General features: G+C 43.4%; 1 protein-coding gene and 1 long non-coding RNA gene across 2 annotated transcripts in view; one reads left to right on the top strand and one right to left on the bottom strand.

The window, feature by feature from the left end:
- The window catches only part of LOC140849839 (uncharacterized), a 45,434-nt gene extending 34,977 nt beyond the window's left edge, over positions 1 to 10,457 (top strand). The window contains exons 2-4 of the long non-coding RNA XR_012132080.1: positions 8,807 to 8,881; positions 9,429 to 10,252; positions 10,362 to 10,457. This is a non-coding gene — a long non-coding RNA (uncharacterized lncRNA). The remainder of the gene's footprint in view (positions 1 to 8,806; positions 8,882 to 9,428; positions 10,253 to 10,361) is intronic.
- SLC37A3 (solute carrier family 37 member 3) overlaps positions 8,456 to 14,777 on the bottom strand; it is a 75,296-nt gene continuing 68,974 nt past the window's right edge. Inside the window, exon 15 of the mRNA XM_073238352.1 lies at positions 8,456 to 8,511. The gene's annotated coding sequence lies outside the window, so the exon portion shown is untranslated. The remainder of the gene's footprint in view (positions 8,512 to 14,777) is intronic.

Here is a 14,777-nt window from a genome sequence, read left to right as displayed (position 1 = left end):
ATCCCCTTCTCCCTCCCTCCCCACCCACTCTCCTCCACTCAACCCCTTTGGTAACCACTAGTCCCTTCTTGGAGTCGTGAGTCTGATGCTGTTTTGTTCCTTCAGTTTTGCTTTGTTGTTACACTCTATAAATGAGGGAAATTTGGTACTTGTCTTTCTCCATCTGGCTTATTTCACTGAGCATAATACCCTCTAGCTCCATCCATGTTACCAACAGCATTTTTCAATGAACTAGAACAAATAGTTCTAAAATTCATATGGAACCACAAAAGACCCTGAATAGCCAAAGCAATCCTGAGAAAGAAGGACAGAGCTGGGGGGATTATGCTCCCTGACTCCAAGCTCTACAACAAAGCTGTAGTAAGTGAAACGGTTTGGTACTGTCACAAAACAGACCCACAGATCAATGGAACAGAATAAAGAACCAGGTATAAGCCCACAAATATATGGTCAATTAATATATGGTAAAGGAGCCATGAATATACAATGGGGAAATGACAGCCTCTTCAACAACTGATGTTGGGAAAACTGGACAGCTACATGTAAGAGAATGAAACTAGATTATTGTCTAACTGCATACACAAAAGTAAACTTGAACTGGATCAAAGACCTGAATGTAAGTCATAAAAACCATAAAACTCTTAGAAGAGAACACAGGCAAAACTCTCTTGAACATGAGTATGAGCAATTTTTTCCTGCACACATCTCCTCAGGCAAGGGAAACAAAATAAAAAATGAACAAGTGGGACTACAACAGACTAAAATGCACCTGTACAGCAAAAAACACCATCAGCAGAACAAAAAAGCATCCTAGAGTATGGGAGAAAATACTTGTAAATGACTCATCTGATAAGGGGTTAACATCCAAAATACATAAAGAACTTCTTTGCCTCAACACCCAAAAAACAAAAAACATGATTAAAAAATGGGCAGAGGATCTGAACAGATCCTCTTCTCCCAAGAAGAATGGCCAACAGTCACATGAAAAGATGTGCAATGTCACTCATCATCAGGGAAATGCAAATCAAAACAACAATGAGATATCACTTCACACCAGTTAGGATGGCCACTATTCAAAAGAAAAGAAATAAGAAATGATGGTGAGGATGTGGAGAAAAGAGAACCTCCTATACTTGGTGGGAATGTAAACTGGTGCAACCTCTGTGGAAAGCAGTATGGAGGTTCCTCAAAAAACTAAAAATAGAAATACCATACAACACAGTAATTTCACTTCTAGGAATTTACCTGAAGAAAACAAAATCCCTGATTTGGAAAGATAAATGCACCCCTATGTTTATTGCCACATTATTTGCAATAGCCAAGATATGGAAGCAACCTAAATGTCTATCAATAGATGAATGGATAAAGAAGATGTGGTACATATATACAATGGAGTATTATTCAGCCTTAAGAAGAAAACAATCCTACCATTTGCAGCAGCATGGATGGAGCTAGAGGGTATTATGCTCAGTGAAATAAGCCAGGAGGAGAAAGACAAATACCATATGATTTCACTTCTTTTTGTGGAATATAAAAACAAAGCAAAACAGAAGGAACAAAACACCAGTAGACTCATAGACACTAAGAAGTGATTAGTAGTTACCAAGGGGGAGGGGTTGAGGCAGGTTGTGGGGAGAGGGGATAAAGTGGCATAATAATTTACAGTCACAATATAATTTGGTCACAGGTATGGCAGTACAGCATGGAGAATATAGTCAGTGATTCTGTAACATCTTTCTATGTTGATAGGTAGTAACCTCACTAAAGGGAGTGAGGGTTTAATAATACGGGTAACTGTTGAACCATTGTGTTGTACATTTGAAACCATATAAGACTGTATACTAATGATACTTCAATTTAAAAAAAAAAGGAAATCATTCTGGAACTTAAAAAGAAAAAAAAGCCTCCTGCTTCACTTCCACCTTCTAATTCTCTCTTGTGGCCCACCCTAACTGGAAACATACAAGGAAGGGATTCTGGGAAATGTCTGTGAGCCTGACCAAGTTGACACATCGTAAAGTCACCACAGTCCCCTCTTCCCCTCTTTAAGCCGTACTTAACCTCCAGATAAAGACAATAACAAAATAAATGCTTCCACCTGACAAGATACAACTATTCCACATTCCACCAAAAGACACTAACCCTTTCCCGAGAAGAGATACAAAGCCCCTTGTTGTCTTTGGGTGATGTTCCCTCTTGCAGCTGACACACATTCCCCCTTAGTGAGCGTGTAGCTAAAATATGGAGCTATGATGTTAATTACTATTAACATGTCTTACGTTAGGTGATAAGAGATAGGAAAGGGGGAGAAAACCAAAATATTTGATTAATTTCCATATACAAACATAGTCATATCAAAATCAAACCATTACAGTCCTCTTTCTGCTATCAGCTACATAGTCATAGCTGGTGTTTTTATTTACCTTCTACTACCCCATAACCCCTTTGCCCTCAGCAAGCATCTCAACAGGCTGTGAGTCCTTGCCTGGCACAGTGACCCAAACCTCCATTTTTGAAGGGTCTGGGCCATTGGCAGTCTTGCCTGAACTGTGTTGTAGTTTTCCATTGACTTTAATCTCAGAACATGGGCACTAAGATATCCCATAGGGGACTGTCTGTATGCCAAGCATACTCCTCCTTACCCACACGGTGTAGCTGCGACCCAATTTCCCTTGATAGTCAAGGTTGATTACCCCAGGCAGTACAGTAACTCCCTTCTTTGCCTGTTGATTCACTGACATAAGGAGCCCAGCGTGGCCACATGACTGTATCAATTCTCAGTTCAATGGAATCACTGTTATGTCCCTGGTAGAAGCATTCTTCCCTCGGAAACTAAGACCTCTAAACCAGCAGAGCCTGAAGTTGCAGGGACAGAGAGCCAAACTTCCTAGTAGATCACTAGAGGGAATAGTGAGAGGGACCTCTCCCTTTCCCAGCCCTTCGTTCCCAGAGTGTGAATCCTGGCCATGGGAGAAACAGCACCAGATATTAGATGCTGATTTACAGCATGCTGTGCATCGTAGAGGACACTGCCCCACACCCAAAAGGTGTTGCCCCCTAGCTGGCACAGTCTTTGAAAGGCCATTTCCACTACTCTATCAAGCCAGCTCCTTCTGGATAATGGGGAATATGCTAAAACCAATGAACTCCATGACCCTGGGTCAGCTGTCTCACTTCACTGCAGTGAAATGAGTTTCTAGTCAAAGTGGAATACCCTGCTGGTGGTTAAGGCACTCTGTAAGTCCACAAATGGCGGTTTTGGCAGAAGCATTGAGGGCAGAGAAGGCAAATCTACAATCAGAGTAAGTGTTGTTTGAGTAAGAACAAAACACTGCCCATTCCTTGATGAAAGTGGCCCAAAATAATCAATCTGTCACCAGGTAGCTGGCTGATCACCCCAGGGGATAGTGCCATATCAGCACCTCAGTGTTGGTCTCTGGTGCTGGCAGACTGGGCACTCAGCAATGGCTATGCACAGTCTCGGTGAGTGGAAGTCCAAGTTGCTGAGCCCATGCATCATCTTTACCCTTGACACTGGTCAATGGCTGGGGTGGCTGGCGAAGGAGGCTGACATCTACAGAATGGATCATCCTATCCACCTGATTTTAAAATCCTCCTCTGCTGAGATCACCGTTTCATTTCCATTCAGAGAAATCTATCAATCTACCTGTTCTCTATACCTCCTGGTTATCCATTTTCTGATCATGGTTCTTCCAAGTCCCTGACTACCCAGCCACAGCGCATGAATTGATGTAGACCCATACCTCTAGAGCCATCTCTCCTTCCGTGCAGAATAAGTAACCAGGTGAACTGCCCCCAGGAGGATTTTCCTCTGTCACTGTCCTTCGGGTTCTTCTCACAGTGGGCCTGCAGGGCTGTAGTGGTCCACTGTATGTGAGAATCAGTTAGGATGTTGTTGCCTGCAAGGAAACAAAATATCCAGCTCGAAGTAGCTTATATAATAAGAGGCACATTCTAAGAATTACATCCAGAGGCAGAAAACACACCCTTGCAAATCGTTTTCTAAGAGTAAGTAAAACCTTCCCCAAAGCAGGGCCCCCTTCCAGAGCACATGCCATTTGAAGAGCAAGTGGTCAGACAAAACTGAGTCTCTGCAAGGAACAAGGAGGGCAGTGGATGGATATGAACCATGAAGAGGGTCTGCTCCAGAAATGAGTTTAGCAAATATTTGTTCTTGTTCTTTCTGGCTGGTTTGTTGTTTTTTCCCTTTGTACTAAGAGTGCTAAGCCATTAGAGTATCTATAAGAATTGTTATGGCCAAAAACACATAACATGAAATTTACCACCTTAACAATTTTTAAGTGTACGGTTCAGTAAGTGTTAACTATGTGCACATTGTTGTACGGATCTCTAGAACTTCCTCATCTTGCAAAACTGAAATTCTACACTCAATGAACAGCAACTCTGCTTTTCCCTCTCGCCTGGCAACCACCATTCTACTTCCCATTTCTAAGAGTTTGACTACTTTGGGTGCCTCGTATAAGTGGAGTTTTTGGTATATAAGCTGTATTTATCTTTTTTGTGACTGGCTTATTTCACTTAGCACAATGTCCTTAAGGTTCATCCATGTTGTAGCATATGTCAGGATTTCCTTCCTTCTTAAGGCTGAATACCATTCCATTTTCTTTATCCGTTCATTTGCCTATGGACACTTAAGTTGCTCCCACCTCTTGGCTACTGTAAGTAATGCTGCAGTAAACTTGGGTATCTCTCTTTGAGATCCTGTTTTTTCAATTCTTTTGGATATATATCCAAAGAGAGGCTCATAAGGTAATTCTGTTTGTTTTTTAAGGAAACTCTATACTCTTTTCCATAGTGGCTGCACCATTTTACATTCCCACTAACAGTACACCAAGTTTCTAATTTCTGTATGTTCTCACCAACACCGTTGTTTTGTTTTGATCATGGCCATCCTTGTGGGTGTGAGGTGGTATCTCACTGTGGTTTTGATTTATATTTCCCTGATGATTAGTGGTGTTGAGTATCTTTTCATATGCTTGTTGGCCATCTGTATCATCTTCTTTGGAAAAATGTCTTTTCAAGTCCTTTGGCCATATGTTAATCAGGTTATTTGGTTTTTGGGTGGTGAGCTATAGAAGTTCTTTATGTATTCTGGATATTACTCCCTTATCAGATATATAGTTTGCAGATATTTTCTCCTATTTTGTAGGTTGCCTTTTCACTCTGTTGATTATTTCCTTTGGCTTGAATTTTTTATAATTAAATGTATCATCTTAAGGAATGACTAAAAAACTGTCACAGATCAAAGGAGACTAAAGAGACACAACAATATAATGTTCTATCTTGATTGAGTCATAGCACAGTAAACAGACATTAGTGGGAAACAATGAAATCCTAACACAATCTGTAGTTGAGTTAACAGTATTATTTCAATATTAGTTTCTTAGTTTTGACAAATGCATCATGGTTACATAAGATGTTAACATTAGGAGAAGATGGACAAAGGATTCATGAGAACTCTCTATACTATCTTTGCAAATTTTCTGTAAATCTAAAACTATCTCCCTCCAGATACATATATATATATAATTTTAAGTCTTAAGATCAAATGGGATACGTACCTACCCTTAAGGCTGATGAAAGGATTCAATGAGCTGATATCAGTAAAGCACTTACACAGGGGACACAGTTAAAGGTCAATAAATGCAAGATATTATAATAGTTATTATATGACCTCTAAATTCCCTTCCACCTCTCAGATTCTGTGAGTACTGTTAACTTGATGGCAGTATACTTATAGCTTCAGTTTTTAGGTAAACAAAGTTGCAATGTGGTTCCACTTGCCGGTGTCCTAACTAAACATGATATATAGGAATGCTCTTTCTCCCCATTCCATTTCCTTCTTTTAAGACCGTAAGAATTACCAAACTAACATACAGTGTATCTGAGGATATCAAAAGCTCTGAAAAACCTTTAGAAGATGCTACCCATCCCTTTCACCATCTCAGAAATTTCTCCTCCACGACACCTGCCTGCCCCCTTTTTCCCTCCCTCCCTCCCTCCCTTCCTTCTTTTCCTTCTTTTTTTTTCTCTTTTCCTTGTAAACTCCTTCAGGCTGGATACTAAGGCAATGTCTTCCTTTCCCAAAGAAAAGTTGTCTATGCCTGTATTTCCCAGTCTTTTGAATGTCACAGATAAGTTAACTTTTTAAAAAAGGAAGCCAGTGGGGGGTAATACAGTGTTCATTTGTTATTTAACCTTAAGGGACCTTTTTCATTTTCAAATCCCAAATATACTGTTACTATCACCAACATTTCATTCAAATGTCATCACAGGAAGGGGCAGTATAACACCAAAACAGTAAGAGGGGCAGAATCTCCAAATAAAGTGTCCTTCCAAAAACTAGTTGCCAGTCTGCTCTGATAATGTCAAAAAAATTTTTTAACACAGAATATCCTAAAAACCCTCAAGCAAAAAGAAATGCCAACACAAAATGTAATCTTAAGACATTGCATTGCATTTCCATTTATAGATTGTGAACACCGGCTGAAAGTAAAAGAGTACATATAATGTGCATATATACAGTTTAAAGAGTAATAATAAAACACACAGCTGTGTACCCATCACCTAGCATAAAATACATTCATAAAAATACATAGCATAAAAAACCATTCCTGATACCTTGGGAAGCCCTCGGTCCCCTCCCCACTTTTCTCAGCTGCTCCCAGAGAACCACCCTTGAGGTATGCAGTAATAGTTTCCTGTCTTTTCTTGCATTTTACTACCTAGGTCTCTATCCCTGAACAAGGCATTGATTAGTTTTTCCTGGGTTTACTACTTCTGTGAAAGGAGCCATATTGTGAATAACTTGACTTTTTTCACGCAAAACAATGTTTTTCTTTATACCAGTTTGCTGTTTGGGTACCTATGTCCTACAGAGTTTGACAAAGAGGAGCTGGGACGTCCACTTCACTTACGTAGCAGTCAGGCCTGGAAATCCAGTTTTGCCCGTGCATGTGGATGGAGGGGAAGCAAGGCTCCTGATGCCATCATCATGCTCTTTGGGGTAACCAGGGGGTCTCCAGTGGCTTCTATGGGGCAGACAGGCCAGGAGCCCTAGCATGGAGCAGGTCACCAGCTGCTCACTTCACTGAAGTGGCACAACTCCAGGCCCTGATCACCATCCAGCAGTGAAAAAGTCATGTGCAAAGGAGCTGTGAGCAGGCAAACCTCACAGACCCTGTTCAAGGTATGGGCGGGTCTTGGGCACCACTGCTGTGTCGGTTAATGACCCTGCACATTGTCTCCTTCCCCGCATGTGAAGACAGCCCAGGGAACTTGCATCAGACCCCTGGCTCTCTCTGTAAAAAGATCCTAAAGACACCAGTCTTTGGTAGTACAGAATCTCATGCCCCATCTGAGACCAAATGAATCAAAATTTTTCATTTTAATAAGATTACCAAGTGACTTGTATGTACATTCAAGTTTGAGAACCGCTGGCCTAGATATTTCATTTTGTGTGTTTTAAATGAGTATCTCTATGAAGTATACCACACATACAGAAGACCGCTAAGCCATTAGAGTATCATTTGATGAACTGTCACAAAATGAACCCACAGGAGTACCCAGCACCCAGATTAAGAAATAGAACATTCCAGTGACCTAGAAGCCCCTTTTGTCACAGGCCCTCCATTCCTAAACCCCCCACTCACTTTGCAAAAGTAGCCAGAACTCCAGCTTCTAATAGCACAGGTTAATTTGGTCCATATTTGTTCTTCATATAAGTGGACTCATACTGTATGAATTTTTGTGTCTGCCTTCGTTTGCTCAACATCATGTTTGGAGATTGCAAAACCTTCACTAGGACCTCCAGCTCTCCACTGTGTACTTATACATTGTGTATTGGTCCCTCTCCAGCTTCCTGCATCCCTCATCTTCAGAAAATGGAAATAATGTTAAATAAAGCCCATTTATTCAAATAAATATTTATTGAGCATCTGGACTGTAATAGGGATCATCCATTTGGAACCCCAAAGGGTGTTGCCAAACTGAGACTTCTGTTTCAATGAGGCAGCCTGCTTAAGTAGTTTTTGGGCATGTGGAAGATTCACATTGGTATGTGACCTCAAATTTTGAAAGGAATTTATTGCCTGCCCTAAAAAACAGCCCAAACTGCAGTTTAGTGCACAGCTACCAAATAGCACTAGGGCTCTCTCTTACGTCTTTTGAACACATCATAAAATCTAGGTCCAGTAAGTCTCTGGCTCAATTATTCTTTCTACTTTTCTTCAAATGTTATTTGGCTAAATATTGGGATTCTTCCAGCTAAAGCTCCTAATTCCTTCAGAAAACTCTTGGTACTTGTGCTTCTCAAGGCCTTCAGAAATAAGTTATACTCAGATACTCACCCCTGGTTCCCCAGGGGTGGACATTTGTGGTACTTAAATCCTCTTGTCTAATCAGTTCACCATAAGCACTGCCATGAGACCAATGGTCAGTCACCTCCTTTCTGGGCTTCAATTTTCTCATCTACAAAAAGAAGGAAGTGTACTACATCAGGGGTCTTTAACCTATCATCTATGGATTTGCTAGGGAATCCATTAATCCCTGGAAATTACATGTAAGATTGTGAACATGTGTGTTTTTGATGGAAGAGAGTCCAGAGTACAATGATCCCCCAAAATTAAACAGCATTGTGTAGGTGATCCCCAAGAACTTTTTTAGCACTTAGTATTCTGCAATCATGTGGCTTGATTTTTGCGTAGTATCTGATGCCAGGTGAATCTCAGAAAGAAAAGGTGGTCTTTCTGTTTTCTTTTTGTAGATTTTCCTGCCCGAACAGAGAGGACACTGTAAAACTGCAATCCAGCACAATAGCGTCTCTCTCTGATCCCTACAGGTAAGATAACATCAAGGGTCATTTCATTTAAAATAGCATGACCCTGGCTCCAGGATTTCACTCTGGGTTCTATTGTATTTAATTGACTTGTTTTTGACACATTGTATCTACTGAGGCTTCAGAACTCATTGGCAGGTCTGGTTCTCTAACCAAAGAGATGTGAACATACCGATACAGTCTGAACAATTCGAGTCCAATTTTCTCTACCCAGAGAAGGGTTCTGCAGCAGCCCCATGTGGAGAAACGCACTCAGGTTTGCCTAGCAGATCTCAGTGCTAGCCTGTCACTTGGGCAAAGGAGTGAAACGGGACCCCTCCTGCCTCTCTACGGGCAGAGCTCGTTATTTCACACTCGGTAATATTAGGTTACAGGTCCCCCTTCTGTGCGGCTGGTTCCCCGGGCAGCAGCGCCCTCGCAACTGTAGCCAAAAGTTTTCATTACAAACCGCCCCGGTCGGTCTAAGGAATCGTTTTGTATTCCTTCCATAGAACAAGACACGCTGGCCTTGTAAACAGTGTTCTTAATAATTATACTGGTTTCGCCGCAGATGAAAGAGGTGGTTTCGAAACTCCTCTTCCAGGAATAGCCTCTCTCTGCGGACGTACAGCCCCGTCTTGCGCGCCTGCTTCCTCCGCCCCCGGGTGTGCGCCGGACGCCCGCAGCAGCCTGTGGGGGCTCCTCAGGAAGGCGAGGAGCCCGACCCCGCCCAGCCCTACCGGCCGGGAATCCGCCTCTTACCCAGGTCTCCCGAGGAATCACCCAAAACCCCACCAGCAGCCAGCGCCTCGCTTACACCCGTGACCTTCCAGCGCGTCATCAACGATCAATAAATGTGAGCCCTCCTCCTCCTCCCTCTGGAAACCCAGAGGGCCTGCAGGGGCGTTTTGAGGAAGGAGGAGGAACAATCCCAGAAGAGGAGAAGCTTGGCGAGAGAAGAGGGAGCAGCGGGGAGGGAGAGGGGGGCAGGGCAAGGAGAGAAGGGGCGCCGGTGCGGCCGGCGGCCCGAGGGCCTAAGACTCTGCCCTCCCCGCGCGGCGGGGGCTCCGGAGGCACGGCGCGTGGGGTCTACACTCTCGGCGCTCGGCGGGGCCACGTGCTGCCTCGTATGTACCTATTTAATGGTGTTAAAAGCAGACTCACTTTTAAGCTTCGATTACTCTTGAAAACACAGTTCCTATCTCCTGTGTGCTTGTTTTATTTTTCCTAATACACATTAACATAGACCCGTGCCCGTGAATGGTTTGTTAAATGTTGTTCGTAACCCCTCCAGATGATCCCTGGTGGTGTGGGCTACCCCTGAGACACCCGCGTGAAGGAATGATTGTCCAAGAGGTGCGGGATGTTCCCTAGAGCTGGCACAAAATGTGCGAGGTCGGTTCTATTTTCTCGTTTTTACACTGCATTGCAGGACAGGAGTTGTGCTATAATAATTGCTATTCAGGGTAAAGCAGCAGTCGACTAGAAGGTGAAACTCTTGCAGGGCCACTCATTTGGAACCAGTAACTGGCGAGGGTACTGGCAAGAACCTGGGGTGAAGACCATGGAGTGACAAGCAGATGCTCACTGTGTACTTCAGGTAACTAACACTTGGTACATTAGATTTGCTAAGTCTGCAAATCTGGGCTAAGAGAATAGACCTGAAATTATCACGAAGCCCTCATTTGGACAGTACCTGTCCCTGAAGGAGGCTAGAGATTCCTGATCTCCTGTAATTATCACCACAAGTTTCCTTCACTCTGTCTCTACAGTTTTCAGCAGTTTACAGAATTCACTTTTCCTTATGTCTTTTGAGAAAAGGAAGATGCAAAATAAGCTTAAAGCGATTAGGATGTGAACATACTGAGGCGCTACTTTTTAAAAGAAACATGGAAAAATCACAAATGGCAATAGAAAATAACCAAGGGGTCAGAAATACACACTCAAAAAGAAGGTAACAGAGGGCGGGAGCCAAGATGGCGGCGTGAGTAGAGCAGTGGAAATCTCCTCCCAAAAACACATAGAGCTATGAAAATATAACAAAGAAAAATCTTCCTAAAATAGAGACCACAGGACACAGGACAACATCCAGACCACATCCACACCTGCAAGAACCCAGCGCCTTGTGAAGGGGGTAAGATACAAGCCCCAGCCCGGCGGGACCCGAGCGCCCCTCCCCCCGGCTCCCGGCGGGTGGAGAGAAACCGGAGCAGTTTTTTTTTTTGGCGAGCGCTTTTTGGAAGCCTTAGAGGGACGGGCCCCCGTTGCTGGGGAGGCAGGGTGGCGGGACCGGTGAGGAGGTGCCTGGGAACGGCGCCGGAGGACAAAGAATATCCCGCGTTTCTCCCTGCGAGACCTGGGGGCGGGTGCCTGAGACCGGTGCCTGAGGACGGAGGAGGTCGCGCGTTTTTCCCCTTTTTTTTTTTTCTCTTTTTGGCAAGCGCTTTTTGGAAGCCTTGAAGGGACGGGGACCCCAGTGCTAGGGAGGCACGGTGGCGGGACTGGTGAGCGGGTGGCTGGGACCGGCGCCTGAGGACAAAGAATATCCCCCGTTTTTCCCTGCGGGACCGGTGGGCGGGTGCCTGAGACCGGCACTTGAGGACAGAGGAAATCGCGCGTTTTTCCCCTTTTTTTTTTCTCTTTTCTGCGAGTGCTTTTTGGAAGCCTAAAAGGGACAGGGACCCCGGTGCTAGGGAGGCAGGGCGGCGGGACTGGTGAGCGGGTGCCTGGGACCGGCACCTGAGGACAAAGAATATCCCGCATTTTTCCCTGTGGGACCGGTGGGTGGGTGCCTGAGACCAGCACCTGAGGACGGAAGAAATCGCGCGTTTTTCCCCTTTTTTTTTCTCTCTTTTTGCCAAGTGCTTTTTGGAAGCCTTGAAGGGACAGGGACCCCGGTGCTAGGGAGGCAGGGCGGCGGGACTGGTGAGCGGGTGCGTGGGACCAGTGCCTGAGGACCAAGAATATTGAGCGTTCCTTCCCTGCGGGACCGGTGGGTGGGTGCTTTTTGGAAGCCTTGAAAGGACAGGGACCCTGGTGCTAGGGAGACAGGGCAGCAGGACCAGTGCGCGGGTGCCTGGGACCGGCACCTGAGGAAAAAAAAAAAAAAATCGCGTGTTTTTTCTTTTTTTTTTCCTTTCTGTTCCCTCTCTCATTGTTGCTGTTGTTGTTTTGGTTTGGAGAGTGCTTTTTGGAAATCTTAAAGGGGAAGGACTGGTCACTTAGACCAGAAGCAGGGAATCTGGGGATCTCTGGGCACTCTAACCCCCTGGGCAGCAGGGAGCACAGAGGACCCTTACGGAGATAAATAGTCTCCTGGCTGCTCCCCCTCTAACGGGGCTCCACCATTTTGGAGGAACAGCCCCAGCCAGGCCAAGCCCACAGCAACAGTGGAGATAAACCCCAAAGCAACTGGGCAGGAAGCAGAAGCCCTGTCTGTGCACAGCTGCCCATCACAAGCCACTAGAGGTCGCTATTCTCCCAGGAAAAGGCTACAAACCAACAAGAAGGGAAGCTCTTCCAGCGGTCACTTGTACCAGCTCTGCAGACTATCTCTATCACCATGAAAAGGCAAAACTACAGGCAGACAAAGATCACAGAGACAACACCTGAGAAGGAGACAGACCTAACTAGTCCTCCTGAAAAAGAATTCAAAATAAAAATCATGAACATGCTGACAGAGATGCAGAAAAAAATGCAAGAGCAATGGGATGAGATGCAGAGAAAAATGCAAGAGCAGTGGGATGAGATGCAGAGAAAAATGCAAGAGCAGTGGGATGAAGTCCGGAAGGAGATCACAGATGTCAGGAAAGAGATCACAGAAGTGAAACAATCCCTGGAAGGATTTATAAGCAGAATGGATAAGATGCAAGAGGCCATTGAAGGAATAGAAGCCAGAGAACAGGAACGTATAGAAGCTGACATAGAGAGAGATAAAAGGATCTCCAGGAATGAAACAACACTAAGAGAAATATGTGACCAATACAAAAGGAAAAACATTCGTATTATAGGGATACCAGAAGAGGAAGAAAGAGGAAAAGGGATAGAAAGTGTCTTTGAAGAAATAATTGCTGAAAACTTCCCCAAACTGGGGGAGGAAATAATCGAACAGACCATGGAATTATACAGAACCCCCAACAGAAAGGATCCAAGGAGGACAACACCAAGACACATAATAATTAAAATGGCAAGGATCAAGGACAAGGAAAGAGTTTTAAAGGCAGCTAGAGAGAAAAAGGTCACCTATAAAGGAAAACCAATCAGGCTAACATCAGACTTCTCAACAGAAACCCTACAGGCCAGAAGAGAATGGCATGATATACTTAATGCAATGAAACAGAAGGGCCTTGAACCAAGGATACTGTATCCAGCACGACTATCATTTAAATATGATGGTGGGATCAAACAATTCCCAGACAAGCAAAAGCTGAGGGAATTTGCTTCCCACAAACCACCTCTACAGGGCATCCTACAGGGACTGCTCTAGATGGGAGCACCCCTAAAAAGAGCACAGAACAAAACACACAACATATGAAGAAGGGAGGAGGAGGAATAAGAAGGGAGAGAAGAAAAGACTCTCCAGACAGTGTATATAACAGCTCAATAAGCGAGCTAAGTTAGGCAGTAAGATACTAAAGAAGCTAACCCTGAACCTTTGGTAACCACGAATCTAAAGCCTGCAATGGCAATAAGTACATATCTTTCAATAGTCACCCTAAATGTAAATGGACTTAATGCACCAATCAAAAGACATAGAGTAATAGAATGGATAAAAAAGCAAGACCCATCTATATGCTGCTTACAAGAAACTCACCTTAAACCCAAAGATAAGCATAGACTAAAAGTCAAGGGATGGAAAAACATATTTCAGGCAAACAACAGTGAGAAGAAAGCAGGGGTTGCAGTACTAATATCAGACAAAATAGACTTCAAAACAAAGAAAGTAACAAGAGATAAAGAAGGCCACTACATAATGATAAAGGGCTTAGTCCAACAAGAGGATATAACCATTCTAAATATATATGCACCCAATACAGGAGCACCAGCATATGTGAAGCAAATACTAACAGAACTAAAGAGGGAAATAGACTGCAATGCATTCATTGTAGGAGACTTCAACACACCACTCACCCCAAAGGATAGATCCACCGGGCAGAAAATAAGTAAAGACACACAGGCACTGAACAACACACTAGAACAGATGGACCTAATAGACATCTATAGAACTTTACATCCAAAAGCAACAGGATATACATTCTTCTCAAGTGCACATGGAACATTCTCCAGAATAGACCACATACTAGCTCACAAAAAGAGCCTCAGTAAATTCCACAATATTGAAATTCTACCAACCAATTTTTCAGACCACAAAGGTATGAAAGTAGAAATAAATTCTACAAAGAAAACAAAAAGGCTCACAAACACATGGAGGCTTAACAACATGCTACTAAATAATCAATGGATCAATGAACAAATCAAAATAGAGATCAAGGAATATATAGAAACAAATGACAACAACAACACTAAGCCCCAACTTCTGTGGGATGCAGCGAAAGCAGTCTTAAGAGGAAAGTATATAGCAATCCAGGCACACTTGAAGAAGGAAGAACAATCCCAAATGAATAGTCTAACATCACAATTATTAAAACTGGAAAAAGAAGAACAAATGAGGCCTAAAGTCAGCAGAAGGAGGGACATAATAAAGATCAGAGAAGAAATAAACAAAATTGAGAAGAATAAAACAATAGCAAAAATCAACGAAACCAAGAGCTGGTTCTTTGAGAAAATAAACAAAATAGATAAGCCTCTAGCCCAACTTATTAAGAGAAAAAGAGAGTCAACACAAATCAACATAATCAGAAATGAGAATGGAAAAATCACGACAGACTCCACAGAAATACAAAGAATTATTAAAGACTAC

This window comes from Manis javanica, chromosome 6 (genome assembly GCF_040802235.1).
Source record: "Manis javanica isolate MJ-LG chromosome 6, MJ_LKY, whole genome shotgun sequence".
In the NCBI taxonomy this organism is placed as follows: Eukaryota; Metazoa; Chordata; class Mammalia; order Pholidota; family Manidae; genus Manis; species Manis javanica.
This window is presented reverse-complemented; position numbering and strand designations above follow the sequence as displayed.